This window comes from Stomoxys calcitrans, chromosome 4 (assembly GCF_963082655.1).
Source record: "Stomoxys calcitrans chromosome 4, idStoCalc2.1, whole genome shotgun sequence".
Classification (NCBI taxonomy): Eukaryota; Metazoa; Arthropoda; class Insecta; order Diptera; family Muscidae; genus Stomoxys; species Stomoxys calcitrans.
This window is the reverse complement of record NC_081555.1, coordinates 15957928-15982006: the sequence shown is the minus strand read 5'-3', so window position 1 is coordinate 15982006 and position 24079 is coordinate 15957928. Positions and strand designations below refer to the sequence as shown.

The following is a 24079-nucleotide window of genomic DNA, read 5'->3' as shown; positions in this document are numbered from 1 at the left end:
TTTATTTCTATAGAAAATTTTGTCAAAATTTTATTTCTATAGAAAATTTTGTCAAAATTTTATTTCTATAGAAAATTTTGTCAAAATTTTATTTCTATAGAAAATTTTGTCAAAATTTTATTTCTATAGAAAATTTTGTCAAAATTTTATTTTTATAGAAAATTTTGTCAAAATTTTATTTTTATAGAAAATTTTGTCAAAATTTTATTTCTATAGAAAATTTTGTAAAAATTTTATTTCTATAGAAAATTTTGTCAAAATTTTATTTCTATAGAAAATTTTGTCAAAATTTTATTTCTATAGAAAATTTTGTCAAAATTTTATTTCTATAGAAAATTTTGTCAAAATTTTATTTCTATAGAAAATTTTGTCAAAATTTTATTTCTATAGAAAATTTTGTCAAAATTTTATTTCTATAGAAAATTTTGTCAAAATTTTATTTCTATAGAAAATTTTGTCAAAATTTTATTTCTATAGAAAATTTTGTCAAAATTTTATTTCTATAGAAAATTTTGTCAAAATTTTATTTCTATAGAAAATTTTGTCAAAATTTTATTTCTATAGAAAATTTTGTCAAAATTTTATTTCTATAGAAAATTTTGTCAAAATTTTATTTCTATAGAAAATTTTGTCAAAATTTTATTTCTATAGAAAATTTTGTCAAAATTTTATTTTTATAGAAAATTTTGTCAAAATTTTATTTTTATAGAAAATTTTGTCAAAATTTTATTTCTATAGAAAATTTTGTAAAAATTTTATTTCTATAGAAAATTTTGTCAAAATTTTATTTCTATAGAAAATTTTGTCAAAATTTTATTTCTATAGAAAATTTTGTCAAAATTTTATTTCTATAGAAAATTTTGTCAAAATTTTATTTCTATAGAAAATTTTGTCCAAATTTTTTTTAGAAAATTTTCTGTTTTTTTTTTTTGTCAACATTTTATTTCTTTTCCTCTTTCGAGACCAGCACAAATTTTTTCTATGCAATCGAAAAGTAAAGCCAGAAGATTCAACAACACCAACTCGATAGTGAAACGTTTCGAACTCTTGGAAGGTCATCTTCGGACAATTTTAGGTGAGAAGGCTTTAAGGACCGAACATTGGTAGGTTGCACTTATATCGAATTCATTGCGAAAACGCTTCCACACTAACAGAATTCGACACCTTATCTGCTAGCTGTTCCTTTTCCAATGCAGGTGTTTGTGTGTGGTAGTGGCAGACTTTATTTCTACTCAACTTCATTACTCCCATGGTATGCACATGTTTCTGTGCATCTTTTGGTAGTTGTGGCAATGGCTTCGAACGAAATACAATGGCAGCGGCTCTCGCTGTTGCTCCGAGTGTACAGGTTCCTATCCCGGCCGGGATAGTGAGTTGTGTTAGGCCAGTCGACTTTCTTCTTCAATTTGGACCCGATCGGTCTAGATTTGGATATAGCTGCCAAATAGACCGATCTCTCGATTTATTGTTTTTGGCCCATAAAAGGCACATTTATTGTCCGACGTCGCCGAAATTTGGGACACTGAATTGAGTAAGGCCGCTCGACATCCTTTTGATATATGGCCTAGATCGGTCCAGATTTGGATATAGCTGCCATATATACCGATCTCTCGATTTAGGGTCTTGGGTCTATAAAAGGCGTTTTTATTGTCGGATTTCGCCGAAATTTGGGACAGTGAGTTGTGTTAGGCCCTTCGACATCTACCTTCAATTTGGCCCAAATCGGTTCAGATTTGAATATAGCTGTCATATAGACCGATCTCTCGATTTGGGGTCTAGGGCCCATAAAAGGCCCATTTATTGTCCGATGTCGCCGAAATTTGGGACAGTGAATTAAGTGAGGCCGCTCGACATCCTTTTGAAATATGGCCTAGATCGGTCCAGATTTGGATATAGGTGCCATATAGACCGATCTCTCGATTTAGGGTCTTGGGCGTATAAAAGGGGCATTGATTGTCGGATTTCGCCGAAATTTCGGACAGTGAGTTGTGTTAGGCCCTTCGACATCTCTCTTCAATTTGGCCCAGATCGGTCCAGATTTGGATATAGCTGCCATTTAGACCGATCTCTCGATTTAAGGTTTTGGGCCCATAAAAGGCGCATTTATTGTCCGATATCGCAAAATTTAGGACCGTGAGTTGTGTTAGGCCCTTCGACATCTACCTTCAATTTGACCCAAATCGGTTCAGATTTGGATATAGCTGCCATATTGATCGATCTCTCGATTTAAGGTTTTGGGCCCATAAAATACACATTTATAATCCGATTTCGCTGAAATTTGACACATTGTCTTATGTTAGGCTTTTCGACATCCGTGTCGTATATGGTTCAGATCGGTCTATATTTGGATAAGGCTACAAAATTGAACAATGACTTGTACTTATTAGACCACTCAATGTCCGTGTCTAATCTGATCCAAATCGGACCATATTTCGATATAGCTGCTATGGGGGCATAAATTATGCATTTTTCACCGAATTATGACGAAAGGTGGTTAACATATATACCCGAGGCGGCGGGTATTCAAAGTTCGGCCCGGCCGAATTTAACTCCTTTTTACTTGATTTTTTTCTCACTGCACCTGCGCTCAAGCCCCAGATTAATATGCAAATTTTAGTTTGGTTTGTTTTTTTTTCTTCTCCTAATCAACAGTCACTTAACTGAAATTAACAATAACAGACAAACAAACGTCTTTGCAAACAAAGAAACAGAAGCAACCCATGCGAAAATATTTTCAAATTCCAAAAAAAAAAGAAAATTGTAAAAAAAAATAATGAATTGAATGCGTTGGCAAGCGGCTAGGCGGACGGACGGATGGACGGGCAGCGAAAAAAGGCCAACAAACGGCGGAGATTCACACAATTAACCAGCCGTCATCCAATACTTGACGAACGAGCAATCGAACAAAACCAACAAAACAATGAAGAGCCATAAATTCATGAACCCCAACACTTCTTGACTGGGTTTAAATCAAAGTGTTTAAACACTCGAAGAAAAATGTCTGGTCAATGCGAGGGGAGATAAAGAGCTGCGTGAAACAAGGAATTTAATTGAGCATGTGCATTATTTTCATATAATGTTGGAAATGGAGATGGTGGGGAGTTGAGTGGGGAAAGGTTTTGTAGTACTCTCTGCTTATCCAATAACATTAAAAGCCGTACCTTACATCCAAGTCCAAAGGTTTACGTTCTTCTAAAATAAATAGGAATGTTCCCTAGTGTTTGCCCGCCGCTGGTTTAAAACAATCAAAGCTGTAGAAAATTTAAGTTAATCTGTTCGTAGAAGACGCAACCGTAGCGCAGTGGTTAGCATGTCAGCCTATATCGCTGAAAGCTTGGGTTCGAATCCTGGCGAGAACATCAGAAAACAAATTATCAGCGGTGGTTTTCCCCTCCAAATGCTGGCCACATTTGTGAGATACAATACCATTTGGTATGACAGCCATGTAGAAACTACTCCCCAAAGAGGTGTCGCACTGCAGCACGCCGTTCGGACTCGATTATAAAAAGAAGATCCCTTGTCATTGAGCTTTAACATGAATCGGACATCACTCATTGATATGTGAGAAGTTTGCCCCTGTTCCTTAGTGGAATTTTGCATTTTGCTGTCCGTGGAGTCCACCGTAGCGCAGAGGTTAGCATGTCCGCCTATGACGCTGAACGCCTGGGTTCGAATCCTGGTGAGACCATCAGAAAACTTTTTCAGCGGTGGCTTTCGCCTCCTAATGTTGGCAACATTTGTGAGGTACAATGCCATGTAAAACTTCTCTCCAAAGAGGTGTCGCACTGCGGCACGCCGTTCGGACTCGGCTATAAAAAGGAGACCCCTTATCATTGAGCTTAAAAGTTGAATCGGACTGCACTCATTGATAGGTGAGAAGTTTGTCCCTGTTCCTTAGTGGAATGTTCATGAGCAAAATTTGCATTTTTGCTGTCCTTGGAGTATTCTCTTGTATTAGTTCTCTCTGTAAAATATTCTCTTGTATCACAGAGGAAAGACCCAGTTATATTAACGAAGCAACCGAATTTGCTTCTGAGAAGATTTTCTCTCTTCCTTATTCAAAAAAAAAGCCAAAACTACAACTTTTGTGGAAAAATTTGTACTGAGCTTCCACTCAGCGCTCAATTTAGATAAAGAAATGGTATTTTTTGAACTTCCATCACCTTTAAAGAGCCAAAAGGTTTATAATGAAATTTTTAGAGAACTCCTTTCATTAAGAAAAAAAGCTACTCTACTTCCTTCATTCTTTCCTCTTTTGGCGAAATTACAAATTTTTTTCTTCGAGTGTATGGGTTTTTTGTTTGTCGCTTAAAGTCCATAATCAGCATTTTGTTGCTGTGTGCCTTAAATTTCAAAGCTGTAGGGTCTAAATGTTTGAGAAACATCGTTCAAACTCCTTAATGGTGTTGCATTTAAGTTGAAATTTTTTTCAACTCGCACCACTTTGATGCACAGAAGTGGTGTTTGTAGTGTTTTATTTTTCGTTGCCTCCGGTGATAAAGTACTAAGCCGCTAAGCTCAGGAGCTATTGATCCCAAAACATTTTTCAAAATACATGATTTTAAAACAACAATGGAGTTTTTCATATCAATGTTGGATGGTGTTTTGTTTTTTTTTTTTCGCTGTCAAGTTGGCGTCCAGGTCAAGGTCAGGTGTTAAGTTAATGCAACAGCTTCGACAGAGGTAAAGAGAGAGAGAGAGACAGTCATGGGAGCTGTAATGCTAAATAATGTTAGCATGCTTGCTGAGAAAATTTATCTAAAAATACCTTTTTATGCCAACCACCACCTTAGGATGTTGATGGGTATCTTAATAGCCTAAAATAGCTTCATTTTCATATAAATTAGAATAAAATGCTAAATAGCCTTAGTCAAGTTCATAGCAATGACCTTTGTTCATTTGGTTTCATATATAGAATGACATTAAGTGAATGTAAATCATAATTTATGGGACTTATTCATGAGAAAAATTTGGGGAAAAAAAATAAAATTAACCAAAACAAAAAGTAGTTTAATTGCCCTTTTCCAACACACAGGGTAGTGTTAGTACTTTTTGCCAATACAAAAGAAAGTTTTAGTACACTTTCCAACACAAAAGGAAATTTAAGTATCTTTTCCCAACGAGAAGGGTAGTTTTAGTACCCTTTCCCGACACAAAGGGTAGTATAAGTACCCATTCCCAGCGCAGAGGGTAGTTTTAGTACCCTTTCCACACACAAAGTGTAGCTTTGGTACTCTCTCCCAACACAAAGGGTAGTCATTTATTTCCATTGGGAAATGGTAGCTTTAGTACCCTTCTCAACACAAAAGGAAATTGCAGTACTCTATTCCAACACAAAGCGAAGTTTAAGTACACATTCCCAACGGAAAGGGTAGTTTACCCTTTTCTTTTACGAGAGGAAGTGTAGTTTTGGATTCTCAACACATAGATTAAAGTTTCCCACCGGAAAGGGTGATTTTAGAACTCTTTCCACACTAAAAGGGTTGTTTAAGTACCTTTTCCCAACGGAAAGGGTGGTTTGAGTACCGTTTCCCAATGGAAAGGGTTGTTCTAGTACCCTTTCCCAACGGAAAGGGTGGTTTTAGAAACCATTCCCAGCTGAAAGAGTAGCTTTAGTACTTTTTCCCAACGGAACGGGTAGTTCCAATACCCTCTCCCTTGTGAAAAGGGTAGTTTTAGTACCCTTTCTCGACAGAAAGGGTAGTTTAAGTACCCTTTTCCAACGAAAAGGGTAGTTTTAGTACTGTTATCCAACGGAAAGGGTAGTTTTAGTAAATTCTCCCAACGGAAAGAGTGGTTTTGGAACCCTTTCCCTACGGAAAGGGTGATTTGAGTACCGTTTCCCAATGGAAAGCGTTATATTAGTACCCTTTCCCAACGGAAAGGGTGGTTGTAGAACCCTTTTCCAGCCCAAAGAGTAGCTTTAGGACTTCTTCCCAACGGAACGGGTAGTTCCAATGCTCTCTCCTTTGTGAAAAAGGTAGTTTTAGTACTCTTTCTCGCCAGAAAGGATAGTTTAAGTACCCTTTTCCAACGAAAAGGGTAGTTTTAGAACTGTTATCGAACGGAAAGGGTAGTTTTAGTAAACTCTCCCAACGGAAAGAGTGGTTTTAGAACCCTTTCCCAACTGAAAGGGTGATTTGAGTACCGTTTCCCAATGGAAAGGATTGTTTAAGTACCCTTTCCCAACGGAAACGGTGGTTTAAGAACCCATTCCCAGCTGAAAGAATAGCTTAAGTACTTCTTCCCAACGGAACGGGTAGTTCCAATGCCCTCTCCTTTGTGAAAAAGGAAGTTTTAGTACCCTTTCTCGCCAGAAAGGATAGTTTAAGTACCCTTTTCCAACGAAAAGGGTAATTTTAGTACCGTTACCCAATGGAAAGGGTAGTTTTAGTAAACTCTCCCCACGGAAAGGGTGGTTGTAGAACCCTTTTCCAGCCCAAAGAGGAGCTTAAGTACCCCTTCCCAACGGTAAGGGGTAGTATTGTTACGAATTCTCGACGGAAAGGGTTTTAGTACAACTTCCCAACGGACAGGGTTGGTTTGGTACCCTTGGTAGTTTTAGTGCCCTTTCTCGACAGAAAGCATGGTTTTAATATAATTTTCTAACGAAAAGGGTAATTTTAATACCCTTCCTAAAGAAAAGGGTAGTATTAGTACTGTTTCCCAGTGGAAAGGATTGCTTTAATACCCTTTCCCAATGGAAAGGATGGTTTTAGAACGCTTTTCTAGCTGAAAGAGTAGCTTTAGTACCCCTGCCCAATGGAAAGGATAGTTCTAATACCCTTTCATTTGTGAAAAGGGTGAATTAAGTACCCATTCCTTTGGGAAAGGGTAGTTTTGCTACCCATTCCCAACGGAAAGGGTAGTTTTAGTACCCATTTCTAACGGAAAGGGTAGTTTCACCCTTTTCAAACGGAAAGGGTAGTTTCACCCTTTCCCAACGGAAAGGGTAGTTTCACCCTTTCCCAGCGGAAAGAGTAGTTTTGGCACACTGGTTTGGTTGGTTTTAGTTCCCTGTTCCAACAGAAAGAGTAGTTTTAGTTTCCTTTCCCAACGGATAGGGTAGGTTTAGTACAATTTCCCAACGGAAAGGGTAGTTTTCGATACCTTTGTCAAGGGTAATGGATCGTTTTGGTAACTTTTCTCGACGGAAGGGGTAGTTTAAGTACCCCTTACCAATGGAAAGAGCGCTTTTAGTACACCTTCCCAACGTAAAGGGTAGTTTTTGTACAGTTCCTTAACAGAAAAGGGTAGCTTTATTACCCTTTCTCAGCCGGAAGAGTACCCACTTCTAGCGGAAAGGGTAGCTTTAGTACCCTTTCCCAATGAAAAGTGTAATTTTACTACCCTTTTGTAACGGAAAGGTAATTTTAGTATCCTTTCCCAACAAAAAGAATTGTTTTAGTACCAGTTCCCAACGAAAAGGGTAGATTTAGTACCCTTTTCCAATGGAAGTGGTAGTTTTAGTACTCTTTTCCAACGGAGAGGGTAGTTTTAGTAACCTTTCCTCCATGTGCTCAAGAAGTCAAATTGGGAGATAGGTTTATATGGAAGCTATTGGGTTGCCCAAAAAATAATTGCGGATTTTTCACATAGTCGGCGTTGACAAATTTTTTCACGGCGTTGACAAATTTTTTCACGGCGTTGACAAATTTTTTCATCCGCAGTTACTTTTTGGGCAACCCAATATAAAAAAAAAATTTGAAAAAAAAATTATGAAAATAAAGTTTTGACACATCCTTCTTTTGAAATGAAATGTTGACTTCTTTTTGTATTTTTTTTCTGCTGAAGCATTTTTTCCGCAAACTTTTGCAATGATGTAAGACCTAGTATTGCGAAAGTTTTCAAATATTTGTGGGCCAATTCAAAACCTCTCCCGCTTTTTTATGTGGCAGCAATAAAATTTATTGCACTTCAATTTATCAGTGTACACTCAGTATTTATTGTCTAGATGCGATTTATTATTTTCTCATTTTTTTTTTAAACAAACCATTGCCAAAAGACGAAACTTGTTTAATTTTTTGCATTATTTGGTATTTGTTTGCAAATTTTTGTGTGTTAGTGGCTGAATAAACTTTTAATTACAAAATATTAGCAAATAAAATGGATTTGTTTTAGATATAACGAGAGATTAATTGGCAAGATCGTTAATCAAAGGCAGGGTTGCCAAAGGGGGAGTAAGAAAAAAAAAACAAATAAAACAAAAATATACAAAAAATAGCAATACAAAAAATTACAAATACGTTAAATTAGAGAGTGTTTTCCTTTAAACAAAAAAATATGAAAAAATTTTATTTTCATTAGATTTTGCAATTTGTTTAAAAAATGCTTTTAATTTGAGTTTGTTTTTGTCAAAAAAAAAAAAAAATAAAATGGAGGAGATAAATTCTTTTTTTTCTGAATTCTTTGCCATCATTAGTTTTTTGTGGTTTCTCATCATTTTTGCATGCTTCCTGAAATTCCATGGCTAATTCTTTGGTCTTTTGTTTTGCATTGTCTGTAGGAGAGAAAAAGAAATCTCTAAGACCCAAACCATAATTACTTCTTGGCCGAAACATAAAATCCATCAGCAATAATTTTGTGCCATGTAAGATGGCAAAACAACAAAAATTATTTTGATTACAAACAGCTTCTCATCATCAGCAGCAGCAACAGCAGCAACCTCAAAGAAATCCCCCCCATTCCAGCAGCATCATCACCATAACCATAATCATGCTGAGATTGTGTTGCCACAAATCCAGAGCCGCAACCATGGTCCAACTAACGGTGCACAACCTCAAAAAAAAAAAAAAACAACCCAACTAAACAATTTTGCCCCTGGGGGCCCGAAGAAAATATCTATCTTTAAGCCGCTAGAGTTCTATCTCAAGAGTCAAGCCATAAATGTTGCTCCATCATCTAAGAAAATAGATTTAGCCCATTCATAGATTAAGAAGACGAAAGGTTGGGAGTATCAAAGGCAAAGATTTGCCAAGATTTATCACTTGGCATAAATGCTGGGAAATGGAAATGGCAGGAAATTCATTTTGAGGCCATAGAACTTGGACAAGAATTTGAAGAAAATTAACAATTTGCGATTTGAAGGGAGGAGATAAAAGATGAAATTTAAGAGATTAAAACAGGTAACCCACCCATGGATTTTGCTAAAATATGGGAGCTATATCTGGTTATAGACCGATTCGAACCATACTCGACACAGTGGTTGGAAGTCATAACAGAACACCACATGCAAAATTTCAGCCAAATCGGATAAAAATTGAGGCTTCCAGGGGCTCAAGAAGCCAAATCGGGAGATCGGCTTATATGGGAGGTATATCTGGTTACAGACCGATTCGAACCATACTCGGCACAGTTGTTGTATGTCATAACAGAACACTCTGTGCAAAATTTCAGCCAAATCGGATGAAAATTGTGGTTTTCAGGGGCTCAAGAAGTCAAATTGGGAGTTGGATTATATGGGAGCTATATCAGGTTCTTGGCCAATTTAGACGGTACTTGGCACAGTTATTGGAAGTCATAACAGAACACCATGTGCAAAATTTCTTAGACGAATATTTCGAGATGCTACCAACAGAAAGACTAGATTGGTATACCCCCCTCCTATGGTTGTGGACATTGTGTAAAATGTTTAATTTTTACAACAAATGTAAAAAAATAGAATTGTAAACATTTTAAAATATATTAGGTTGAAAAGAGGGTGCATGTATTAATCTGCCCCATGGCACTATGGACATACCCCTAACGAGTAATCGGATTGTTGTGCGCTTTGAATACAAATAAAAAGTTTTTGACAAACAAAAAAAATTACATAAAAATTTGAAAAAAAAACCGTTAATATTTGAATTATAAAAAAAATTGTAAAAATTTTTAAAAAAATGTAAAAATTTTTATAAATAATTTAAAATTTGTTTTTATTAATTTTTTGAAAAAATTTAAAAATTTTTAAAAAATTTTAAAATTTTTGGAAAAGTGTAAACACTTTAACAAAAAAATTTTAAAAAAATATTTTTAATTTTTTGAAAAATGTAAAAATTTTTATAGAAATTTTAAAATTTTTAAAAAAAAGTGTACACACTTCTTCAAATTCTTTTGACGAAAAAAGAGAAAAAAATTTTCAAAAAACCAAAAATTTTAAATTTAAATTAAAAAAAAAATGGTAAAATTTTTATAAAAAATTAAACAAAAATTTGAAAACAAATTACATAAAAATTTAAAAAAAAATTACATAAAAATTTAAAAAAAAAACATTTTTAATATTTGCAAATGTTTAAAAATTTTTATTAAAAATGTAAAATTTTTTTATAAATGTGAACATTTTTAAAAAAATTAAAAATTTTTATAAAAAATGTTAAAAAAATATTTTTAATTTTTAGAAAAATGTAAAAATTTTATTGAAATTTTAAAATTTTCCAAAAAAGTGTAAATACTTTTTCACATTTTTTAACAAAAAAAGAGAAACATTTTTAAAGATTTCATAAAAAATTTTTAAAAATTTTCAAAAAAACCAAAAATTTTAATTATTCATGGAAAAATTAAAAAAAAATTTGGTAAAAATTTTTTATAAAAAGTTTGAAAAAAATATTTTTAATTTTTTGAAAAATGTAAAAATTTTTATTGAAATTTTAAAATTTTTAGAAAAAGTGTAAACACCTTTGCACATTTTTTTAACATAAATATAGATTTTAATGTTTTCAAAGAAAATATTTATAGAAAATTTTTTTAAATTTCAACTTAAAATCAAAAATTTTAAAATATTACAGAAAAATTAAACAAAAAAATTGGTAAAAATTTTTATGAAAAATTAAAAAAAAATTAAAAAAAAATATATATAAAAAGTTTAAAAAAATTACATAAAAACTAAAAAAAAATTACATAAAAAGTGGAAAAAACATTTTTCATATTTGGAAAGTGTTATAAAAATTTTTATTAAATATGTAAAAATTTAAAAAAAAAATAGAAAAAAAATTTTTAATTTTTTGAAAAATTTAAAAATTTTTATAGAAATTTTAAAATTCTTAGAAAAAGTGTAAACACTTTTTCAATTTTTTTTAACAAAAAAAGAGAAACATTTTTAAAGATTCCATAAAAAAATTTTTATAAGTTTTCGAAAAAAGAAAAATTTAAAAAAAAATGGTCAAAAATTTTTATAAATAGTTTGAAAAAAATATTTTTCATTGTTTGAAAAATGTAAAAATTTTTATTGAAATTTTAAAATTTTTAGAAAAAGTGTAAACACTTTTTTCTCATTTTTTTTTTAACAAAAAATAACATTTTTATTGTTTCCAAAAAAAATATTTATATAAAAATTTTTAAAATTTTCAATTAAAAATCAAAAGTTTTAAAGAAAAATTAAACAAAAAAAATTCGTAAAAATTTTTTGAAAGAGTAAAAAAAATTTAAGAAAAAAATTACATAAAAATTTTAAAAAAATTACATAAAAATTTTAAAAAAAATTACATAAAAATTGGATAAAAAATGTTTAATATTTGGAAAATGTTATAAAAATTTTTATTAAAAATGCAAAAATTTTTATAAGAAAGGTTGTGAAAAATTTTGAAAAAATATTTTTAATTTTTTGAAAAATGTAAAAAATTTTTATTGAAATTTAAAATTTTTTTGAAAAAGTGTAAAACCTTTCTTACATTTTTTTTAACAAAAAAAGAAAAACATTTTCAAAGTTTTCACAAAAAAATTTTTAAATTTTTTCAAAAAACCAAAATTATTATCTTTCATAGAAAAATTAAAAAAAAAAATATTGTAAAAATTTTTATAAAAAATTACATCAAATTTTGTAAAAAGTTATATAAAAATTTGAAAAAAAATTTAATATTTGGTAATGTTGTTTTGTATTTATAAAATAATTTTTTAAAATATCACATTTTTTTGAAAAATTAAAAATTTTTTTTTTAATAAAATTTTTTTTTTTAAATTCTATTTTTTTTTAATTTTAAAAAGCTATGAAAGTTTTTTTTTAAATTTTTATATAAATTTTTTCATAAATTTTATGAATTTAAAAGAGAAGGAATTTATGAACCAATTTTGAAAGAATTTTATGAAAATTTTTTAAAATTAAAAATTTTTATAAAACTTTTTTTCCAATTTTTTATAAATTTTTATAAAATTTTTTTTTACAAATTTTTATGAAATTTTTTTTTAACAAATTTTTATGAAAACCTTTTGTACAAATTTTTATGAAAATTTATTTAAAATTAAAAAATTTTTCATTGAATATTTTTTAAATATCGTTAAGTCTTTGTAAAATTTTCTGAAAATTTTTTTTCGAAAATTTCGTTAAATTTTCTTAAAAAATTAAGTAAAATTTAAATTTTTTTTTTAGTTTCCATAAACTGTTCTGCACAAAAATTGCAAACAAACCAATCTCTAAATCGTTTTCATTCATTCCAACAATGTTGCATTAGCTCAAACCACTCACTTACTCTGCCCTTTATGTTAAAAATATGGCCATTTGAATTTTTTTAAAACTTTTATTGGCTACTAAATTTGTTAAACGACAGCCCGCCTGTCTTGGCTAGCATTTGCAACGTCAATCTCCAGAGTTTCTTTGGTGGCAATTGACCTCAGATAGCCAAAATGCGCCTGAAAAATGTCAAATATTATTTATAGCCAATTCATGGATGGCCAAAACAATAAACGGCAATACGAACAAAGAGAAGAAATATACCAAAATCATGTTTTAATCAACATTGCAAAGAAAAAAAAAATCACAACATGTTGCCAGTGTTCAAACAAACACGCCACAAATGAACGTTGAACAATGTACGGTGTACATGATGATGATGGTGGAGTGGCTACCTCAACACACCACATCCATTGTCCAATGTCCAATGGTCAATTACGGGTGGAGAAATAAAAAGAAAGCTAAAAGTGTCAATGACAGAGTGGAGAGTGAGGCTGCCGACTTACATAGGTGTTTGGTGTTTAGCGCCTCACATGAATTTGAAAACGAAATGTTTTTTGTGTTTTTTTTTTTTTTGGAACCTCATCTATCATAGAGTTCAAAGTTCTTTGAACTTTATGACAGAGAAACATATGAAACTGGTACCCATATCACAACTTCCCAAATTGCTAAAGAAATTATCTGCAAGTGCTTTCAATGTTGCTTATGAATGATGTTACAAATTAGCTTTACTTTTATGAAATGTAAACTAAAGAAATTAGTCCCAGAGAAATTTAAGCTGTTTTGTTTTGCAAAACATAAAACAAAATCTAAAATTCATGGAATTAATAACACATTTCCCCCTGCCATTCATGTATTAATCATCTCAACATGACTGTGAGGCTATTGTCTAATTTACTGTGAATTTATATGTGATTCATAATTTAAACTTTTTGGCACCTTAGCTGACGCTTTGGCTAACATTTATAGCCGCTAATGGTATCAGGCCAATTATTAATTCAAATCACAACAAAAACTCTAAATTTGTGTATCTGTCTGTCCGTTCGTCAATTTGACAGCTATTAAATATCCACGATAGCTTAATATTTCAAATTAAAACAGCATAGCCAAGTATTCGCCATTAAAATATTTGTGTTAGTATGCCAAGAAAACCCCTGGGGCCATCCTTTGTGTACTACCGCTAACTATTTGGTTAATTTTAACTTTATTTTGGAGAGGGAAAGAGAGAAACAAAAACAAGAATCTAAGCATCGCCAAAAATAACACAAAATAACTTAGTTTTCATTAGTAAAACCACAAGTCTATGAATGAGGGAAAGATGTTTCAAGTTTTTCTTAAAAATAAGGCAGCAAAAATTTCGTTCAAATTTCATTTAAAATTTGACGGAAGTTATTATTCCCAGAGGCAGCTACCACGCCGCATAGAAAATTATGAAAAATTCTGTGTTGCTTATGCTAATTCTTCTCCATTCCATGTCTGTTCTTTACACAATTCGCAGTACCAAATTTCAGCGAAATCGGACGATAAATGCGGCTTTTATGGGCGCAAGATCTTAAATCGAGAGATTGGTCTATATGGCAGCCGTAGCCAAATGTGAACCATTCTGAGATAAGTTGAACAAGAATTTCGAGGGGTCTAACGTAACTCGCTGTACCAAATTTCTGCGAAATCGGATTATATTTACGACTTTTATGGGCTTAAGACCCCAAATCGGCAGATCGGTCTAAATGGCAGCTATATCTAAATATAGCCCGATCTGAACCATACTGAAGTCTGATATCGGGACGCTCAAAACAAATAACTGTTTCAAGTTTCAGCGAAATCGGGTAATAAATGCACCTTTTATGGGCTTCAGACCCTAAATCGGCAGATTGGTATATATGGCAGCTATATCTAAACATAGGCCAATCTGAACCATATTTCGGTCGGATGTCGGGAGGTTTAAACTAACTCTTTGTATAAAATTTTAGCAAAATGAGGTAATAAATTGAGCTTTCATGTTCTTAAGACCCTAAATCGGCAGATCGGTCTATATGACAGCTATATCCAAATATGACCCAATATGACCCGTTCAAGAACTTAACCTGCGTGCAGCAAAAATATGTGTCTGTGCCAAATTTAAGCTCAACATCTCAATGTTTGAAGACTGTAGAGTAATAACAACGACGAACAGACGAACATCGCTAAATCGCCTTAAAATTTTACGACCATCGGAAATATATGTATTTTGTAGGGTCGGAAATGGATATGTCAGAATGACTAGATTAGTATACCCCCATCCTATGGTTGTGGGTATAAAAAGTGCCGCAGTGTGTTAGCCTCCAAAAGCTGAGCAATGACATACACCCAAGGTGAAGTTGATACCAAACGTACTCATTTCAGTACCATACGGTATTGATAGTAAAGCAACACCATACAAAAACAATAGCGGATGGCAAGGATAAAACATAAAATTATTATTACCGTTTGGTACGAGCCTTATTACCGAACTGGTATTGCTTTTAATACCAATCTGTTATTGGTATTACCGTTTGATGCGAGCCTTATTGCCGAACTGGTATTGCTTTTAATACCAATCTGTTATCGGTTTAAGCATCAGACCTTTATTGGTTTTAATACCAATCTGTTATTGGTGTAGCACCAGACCAATATTGGTTTAAGTACCAAACCGTTATTGATTAAACCAACCTCTAATGAACCAAAAAACAAAAATTTTCGAAAAGTTTTGAATTGATGTCTGGTATTGAATTGATACCAAATGGTATTAAAAATCTTTGGCAATGACGCGAACAAAATAATACTAGGCGGTATTGGCAAAGAACCGTCATTTCACTATCAGTGTAGAAAGTGTTGCAAAGTCTCATCATCTTCCCCACATGTTCTTCACACGCTTTCACTTGCCGCACATATTCAGCATAATGCATATTCTGCTTCCTCTCAGTAAGTACACGGTCCGCAAAGTGTTTTTGTCCCACCGACCGCTTTGCGCGTTTGTTGTCCACACCCTTAACAGGGACTGTGTTGCCCCGAAACGGTGCGGATTGCCCAAGTATATTGATGACAGTCGTTTGGCCTTCACGACCAAATCGTCTACAGTTTTATTTCGCCTTACTCCGCTATGGCGCGGCACCCAATTGGCGCTATACTCGGAGAAAGTGTAAATTTCCTTTTTCTCTCAATCATCCTACATACTCAGAATCACTTTCCGATTCGATTTAGCTATGTCCGTTTGTCCGTCTGTCTGTCTGTCTGTCCGTCTGTTTGTCTGTCTGTGCGTCTGTCTGTCCGTCTGTCTGTCTGTCTGTCTGTCTATCTGTCCGTCTGTCAGTCTGTCCGTCTGTCAGTCTGTCCGTCTGACTGCCTGTCTGTCTGTCCGTCTGTTTGTCTGTCTGTCAGTCTGTCTGTCTGTCTGCCCGTCTGACTGCCTGTCTGTCCGTCTGTCCATCTGTCTATCTGTCTGTCTGTCAGTCTGTCAGTCTGTCAGTCTGTCAGTCTGTCTGTCCGTCTGTCTGTTTGTCTGTCCGTCTGTCAGTCTGTCTGTCTGTCTGTCCATCTGACTGTCTGTCCGTCTGTCAGTCTGACTGTCGAACTGTCCGTCTGTCTGTCCGTCTGTCAGTCTGTCTGTCTGTCCGTCTGACTGTCTCTCTGTCCGTCTGTCCGTCTGTCTGTCTGTTTGTCTGTCCGTCTGTCCATGTTAATTTGTGTACAAACCACAGGTCGCAATTTTTATCCCATCGTCTTTTAATTTGGTATGGACGTGTTTTTCGCCCTAGAGATGAAGCCTATTGAAATTGGAAAAAAATCGGTTCAGATTTGGATAGAGCTCCCATATATATGTTCGACCGATTTGTAGTAATAATGCAATAAAAAGGTCATTTGTTATCCGATTCTCACGAAATTTGGCAGAAAGGATTTTCTTATAACTCTCGACATTACTGCTAAATTTCATAAAAATCGGTTCAGATTTGGATATAGCTGCCATATATATGTTCGACCGATCTGCAGTAATAATGCAATAATGCAATCATTTGTTACCCGATTCTCTCGAAATTTGTCAGGAAAGATTTCTAATGACTCTCGACATTACTGGTAAATTTCATAGAAATCGGTTCAGATTTGGATATAGCTGCCGTATATATGTTCGACCGATTTGCAGTAATAATGCAATAAAATGGTCATTTGTTACCCGATTCTCTCGAAATTTGTCATGAAGGATTTTCTAATGACTCTCGACATTACTGGTAAATTACATAGAAATCGGTTCAGATTTGGATATAGCTCCCATATATATGTTCGTCAGATTTTGGGTAATTTGCTCAAATGTTGTCATTTGTCAACCGTAGTTATTACAGTTTGAACATAGTTTTGCTCGCCGAGGTCCATCAAAAATGGTTTAGAATTGGACTTAGCTCCCACATTGTACTTATAGAGTAGACGTAGGGTATTATACAGTCGGCACCGGCCGGCTTTTGGCCCTTCTTTATTGTTGTTTTTTTTTAAATAATGTGAAAAATTTATTTTATTTTTTGTAAAAATTTTGGTTTTTATTATTATACAAATTTTTCTAAATATTTTAAAAGATGTTGGTAATTTTTTGAAATTCTGTAGATTGAAGTCATTTATTTTTACTAATTTTTTTTTTAAATGTTTACTCATTTTTTTTAAAAATTTTTACTAATTTTTTTTTTAAATTTTTACTAATTTTATTTTAAAATTTTTACTAATTTTTTTTTTAAAAACTTTTACTAATTTTTTCTTAAATTTTTACTAATTTTTTTTTTAAATTTTTACTAATTTATTTTAAAAATTTTTACTAATTTTTTTTAAAAATTTTTACTAATTTTTTTTAAAAATTTTTACTAATTTTTTTAAAAATTTTTATAATTTTAATATAATTTTTTATAATTTTACTAATTTTATTTTAAAATTTTTACTAATTTTTTTTTTAAAACTTTTACTAATTTTTTTTTAAAATTTTTACTAATTTTTTTTTAAAAATTTTTACTAATTTTTTTTAAAAAGTTTTACTAATTTTTTTTAAAATTTTTACCAATTTTTTTAAAAATTTTTACTAATTTTTTTTTTAAATTTTTACTATTTTTTTTTAAATTTTTACTAATTTTTTTTAAAAATTTTTACCAATTTTTTTTTTAAAATTTTTACTAATTTTTTTTATAAAACTCTATTTTTTAAAAATTTTGCCAATTTTTTTCTTAATAACCTTAATTTTAATTTCCATCTTATCTTATATTGGATTAGCCGTTAATTATACCATTAATTTTGAACAAATTTTTGTCATTTCAGTTTTATTCCAAAAGTCATAAAATATGATCCTCGTGTGATTAATTTGAATCTTAAAAATGTTAAAATCTTTTTTAATCATTAGTTATGTTTCAAATGCAGCCATGATTGCATTGAGTTTACATGGCCATATGCAGAAACTCAATAGAAAATCCCTGTGTAAATGATTTCCATTAAGAGAGCTTAACATCACCGCAATCAAGTTACCATTTAACAAGACATTAACACCAAAATGGATGTAGTTTTTGATTTAAGGGGGAATATCAAAGCCAAAAAAGAAACACAACCAACATAGATATTTCAAAATTTGATTCCAAATAAATGTTAACGAAACTAATACACCATCACAAAGGCGAAGACGAAGACGTCGTAGACTATGTAGCTTAGGCTCTATAAAGTTGCGTTTGCGTTTAGTATTTGACGCGTTTTCTTGAATGCTTGGCAAATGGTGGTGTTGGTTAACTGTTTTTGGGGCATTAAAAGTTGTGGTTGCTGCGCATGCGCGCGCTTTTTCAGTCGTTTTATGGGAACTCTGTAGCCAATGAGCCCAAAAAAAAAAATGCATTTGTCTATCGGTATGTCTGACATAGGCAGGTGATTTGAGGAGCTTGTTTAACTTGCAGGCTGTCTGCTTGTGATGCCGCTATTGGGCAATTTGCCTTAGCCGCCGTTCGCTTGCTAAGATGTGAATGCATGCATTTTAAAAAGCCTTATTTATTTCTTAGAAGTATGGGGAGAAAAAACAAATCACCATCTTTGACTGAATTTTGTAGTTTAAATGGAAAATAAGGCAAAACACTTGGGGTCGCTTAGATTGAAAACAACAAACCTACAATCCTTAAATAAACAAAAAAATCGTAACGTTTGTTAACGCCACCAGTAACACACTTTGACGCAGAAATAGACATAAAATACCTTAAACTGAAATGAACAGAAACAAAAAACGCTGCTGACGAGATGAAGCGAAAGCATCAGTTTGGACAACAAATTTTTATAGGCATAGATATGTAGGCAACAACATCAAAAAAGTTGTTTTGGTTTTTTTTTCGTTTTATTTGACTTTAAGGAGTTTCGGTTGATGAGGCAGTTGCTGCAGATGCTGCAACAGAAATGAAGAGAATAGTTCAGGGCAGGCCAAACCCATGGGGCCATAGAATGGGCAGGTTTTAAGCACTATGATGTTGAATAAGAGAACGGATTGAATAACTTTTTGGGTCTTCCCAGCTATGTGCATTTGTCTGTCCGTCCATATTTTTTTTTTTAACGTGAAACAGTTTTTGTATTATAATCAAAATTTTCAATATACTTACTTCTCGCTCCGTTTCAAAATTTTGGCAACCTACATCGATACGTGCGGTGACAATCACTGAAATAAAAATAAAAAAAATATTTTGTAAAATCTTATTGCGTTTATTATTAAAAGAATTTTATGCCTGCAAAAAGAAGATGAATATGTCCCATAGTGCGTATGATTATTGTAAATAATATATTTGTCTTTTTTAAAACTTAAAATTAGGAGTATGACCAATCATGTTTTATACAAAAATAAGCACAAATATTCCTGCTTAATTTTGAAAAAAAAAAATTATAAAAAATGTGAAAAATTCAAAGAATAGCGACGAATTTAATTTTGGTACCATAGTGCGTATGATTATTATTAATTTTGGCATTTTTTGTTAAAATGGCTATAATTTGGGTAATTATGAACAAAATTTGAAAATTTAAGATATTTTGTAAAGCTATGACATTAAACTATAATTCAAAGAGAAAATTTTGAAAAGTTAGCCTTTGTTCTTGTTAAAAATATAGAAATTAAATGGGCCAATCAAAAAAAAAATTAAAAGAAAAGCTAAAAAAACTAGTAAAAAGGTATTGAGTTCGGCCGGGCAGAACTTTGGATACCCATCACCACGGGTGTATATGTGTAAAACCCCTTTCATCACAATCCGATGAGAAATTCATAATTTATGCCCTCATAGCAGTTATATCTAAATATGTTCCGATTTGGACCAAATTCGGCACGGTCATTGAGTGGTCTAATAAGTACAAATCATTGTTCAATTTTGTAGCATAAAATATTGGTCTTTCTGGTAGCCAAATCCAAATATAGGCTGATTTGAAGTATATACGACACGGAAGTCGAAATGCCTAACAGAAGTCACTGTGTCAAATTTCATCGAAATTGGACTATAAATGTGCTTTTTATGGGGCCAATACTTTAAATCGAGAGATCCGTCTACATGGCAGCTATATTCAAATCTAAGCCGATCTGGGCCAAATTGAAGAGGGATTTTGAACTCACAACTCATTGCCCCAAATTTCAGCGAGATCGGACAATCAATGCGGCTTTTATGGGCCCGAAATCTTAAATAGAGAGATCGGTCTATATGGCAGCTATATACAAATCTGAATCGATCTGGGCCAAATTAAAGAAGAATGTCACTGTCCCAAATTTTGGCGAAATCGGACAATAAATATGCCTTTTATGGGCCCAAAACCTTACATCGACAGATCGGTCTATATGGCAGCTATATCCAAATCTGTACCGATCTGCGCCAAATTGCAGAAAGTTGTCGAAGAGTCTAACGCAACTCACTGTTCCAAAATAACGGCGAAAGGGAACAATAAATGCGCATTTTAAGGAGCCCAAAACCTAACATCGAGAGATCGGTCTATATGACAGCTATATCCAAATCTGGACCGATCTCAGAAGAATTTTGAAAGGCCTAACATATTTCACTGTGCCAAACTTCGGCGACATTGGACAATCAATGCGCCTTTTATGGGCTCCAAATCTTAAATATAGAGATCGGTCTATATGGCAGCTGTATCCAAATCTGAACCCATCTATGCCACATTGTAGAAGTATGTCGAGGGGCTTAACTTAACTCACTGACGACATCAGACAATAAAAGCGTTTTTTATGGGCCCAAAACCTAACATCGAGAAATCGGTCTATATGGCAGCTATAACCAAATCTGCACCGATCACAGCCAAATTAAAGAATAATGTTGAAGGTCCTTACATATTTTACTGTCCCAAATTTCTGCTAAATCGGACAATAACTGAGCCGTTTATGGCCCCAAGACCTTGAATTGAGAGATCGTTTTATATGGCAGCTATATCTCAATCTGGACCGATCTGGGCAATCTTCAAGAAGGGTATCGAGGAGCCTAACACAACCCACTGTCCAAAATTTCAGCGAAATCAGACAAAAAATGTGATTTTTATGCGCCCAAGGCCTTAAATCGATAGATCGGTCTATATATCCAATCTGGACCGATCTGGGCCAAACTGAAGAAGGATGTCGAGTGGCCAAACAAATGGTCTCACAATCTCAAATTTCAGCAAAATAGGATAATAAATGTTACTTTATGGGGCTAAGATCTTAATTGGGCAGATCGGTTTATAAGGGGGCTATATCGAGATATAGCCCAGACCCCAAAATGACTTAAAATAAATATAGAAAAATTTTACGATAATGCCAATATGGGTCTCAAATGAAACGTATTCGGGAGTAGATTACCAATATGGTCTGAAAGAAGTAATACGCTGTTAAATGTGGTCCAGATCGGACCATATTTGGATAAAGCTGCCATATTGACCCAGCTTCCGATATACATTATTGAACTCTTAAGAGGAGCATTTTCTACTCGATTTCTATGAAATTTGGCACAGTGTGTTTTGTTAAATGTGGTCCAGATCGAATCATATTTGGATATAGCTGCCATATAGCTGCCATGTAGACTGATGGTTCCCCTTTGCACCTTTTTGTAGAATATCGTCCAGATCGGACCATATTTGGATATAGCTGTCATATAGACCGATTTCCCGATATAGAGTATTGAGCCTATAAATGGAGCATTTTTTATTCGCACTACTCAAAAATAATAGTGGACCTATTGGAACATTATGGGTCTGAAATGGAAGTTATTCGAGAGTAGAGTACGAATTTAATATTAACAAGTAAAAAGGCATTAAGTTCGGCCGGGCCGTACTTTGGATACCCACCACCTCGGATATATATGTAAACCCCCTTTCGTCACAATCCGTTGAAAATTGGATAACTTAAGTATCAAAATTCGGCATTGAGTGGTAAAAAAAGTATAAAGTCACTCTTCAATTTTGTAGAACATTGGTCCATTTTGGCAGCTATATCAAAATATATACCGATCTAAATCATATTAAGGTCGGATATCGGGAGGCTCAAAACAACCCACTGTTGCTTTTAGGGGCTTCAGACCCCTTATCGGCAGATCGGAAGCTATTTGGCAGCTATTTGGGTTTATGATTTCCTTACATTGTATACATGATTTTTATTCCTGAAAAAAATTTTAAATATGTCCCATGGTGCGTATGATTTTTATTAATATATTTGTCTTTTTTAAACCCAACAACCAGGTTTTATATCTTAGGAGTATGATCATTCCTGTTTTATACAAAAATGCGCACAATTTTCATGCATAATTTTGTGAAAAAAGCTTGAAAAAATGTTTAAAATTCATTAAATGGCGATGAATTTACTTTTGGTACCATAGTGCGTATGATTATTATTAATTATGACATTTTTAGTTAAAATAGCTATAACTTGGGTAATTATGAACCAAATTTGAAAATTTAAGACATTTTGTAAAGCTATGACATTGAGCTATAATCCACGGAAAAAACTTTGAAAAGATCACCCTTTTTTCTTGTTAAAAAATGGAAATAAAATGGGTCAATTTAAAAAAAAAAATTAAAAGAAAAGTTAAAAAAATAAAATGACAACTTTTCAGTTATAAATTATCACAATATTTTATATCATCCTTCTATAATCCTTATATCATTCTTGTATCACCCCAGTATCTTCTTTGGATTATTTTTTGTTAATCTTAGTTATTTTTTCCTTTTCTCTTTACAGTAAGTAAAAATCTTATCCCCATGAAGTGCCTTGTTTTGTACATCTCCGCTTCCAGCCTATTATGAAAAGTAAGTTTCACTTTTTTGATTTTGTCGTTTTGGGTTTTTGTTGCGATTCTTTTTTTTTTTTTTGGTCGATTTTGGCCATTAAGTTAAAACTATAAGATGCCCGTTTATTTGATGGTGATTTTTTTCAACCTGGCTATTTTTTGCAGTTATAACGAATGCAGTATTTTTTTAGGAGATTACTGTTGAAATTTGAGAAACCCATGGAAAAAAGAAACACAATCGCCAGATGAAGAGAAGTGTAGAGAAAAAAACTGCAACATTAAATATTGTTGGTTTAAATGATCGTATCTATCATAGAGCTTCCTTGAGAAGTTGCAGTTCAAGTTTTAGACATTTTCTATGCTCTAACAGACATTGGTATGGTACTATTTTTCGTTTTTTTTTTTTGGCAGGTAGTCATGTGAATTGCTGCAATTGTCTTCGCAGCCATATGAAAAGCCATGTTATGAGTGCTTTAAGGTGTTGCTGCCAGACGATTGTTTTACCTTGCAATGTTTTTTTTGCACTTTTTTGCTTTTGGTGTAGGAAAAATTCCACAATTTGTGAAATATTTAACAATTTTTCTACTATTTGGAAGATGGAGACTTTCACGCCTTCTGGATGCTATAGGGTAGGCAAAAAAAAACCACATGAGAATGGGGCAAGCCATTCATGGTTGCAATGGAATGTATAACAAACAATATGGGAAAGGACAGAGACGAGAAAATATTTTTGAAAACAAGTAAAAGCGTGCTAAATTCAGCCGGGCCGAATCTTATATACCCTACATCATGGATCGCATTAGTCAAGTTCTTTGGCTGGTATCTCTTTATAGACAAGCAAAGGATAATAGATAAGAATTTCTATGCTACTTTAGCTATACCAAGTTATGAACCGATTGGGGGCCATACTTGGCTAGGCGGTTAAAGACCATATTGGACTTCATTGTGCAAAATTTCAGCTAAATTGGATGAGAATTGCGGTCTATAGTGGCTCAAGAAGTCAAAATCGGAGAAAATTTAATATATGCGCTCAAGAAGTCAAGATCCGAGATCGGTTTATATGAGAGCTATATCAGCTTATAAACCGATTTGAGCCATAACTGGCACAGTTTTTGACGGCCAAACACAAACACTTCATGCAAAATTTCAGCCATATTCGGTAATAATTGCGCCCTCTAGCGGCTCAAGAAATCAAGATCCGAAATCGGTTTATATGAGAGCTATATCAGCTTATAAACCGATTTGAGCCATAACTGGCGCAGTTTTTGACGGCCAAACATAAACACTTCATGCTAAATTTCAGCCATATTTTATAATAATTGCGCCCTGTAGCGGTTCAATAAGTCAAGATCCGAAATCGCTTTACATGGGAACTATATCAGGTTATAACCGATTTAAACCATACTTG

The 24079-nt window shown here is 32.9% G+C and overlaps 1 protein-coding gene across 4 annotated transcripts in view; it reads right to left on the bottom strand.

Annotated features, from left to right (window-relative positions):
* Positions 1-24079, bottom strand: part of LOC106086025 (mucin-2) — a 271871-nt gene that overhangs the window by 101307 nt on the left and 146485 nt on the right. For all 4 annotated transcript variants that reach the window (XM_059366454.1, XM_059366457.1, XM_059366455.1 and 1 more), the window contains one exon: positions 19033-19088. The gene's annotated coding sequence lies outside the window, so the exon portion shown is untranslated. The remainder of the gene's footprint in view (positions 1-19032; positions 19089-24079) is intronic.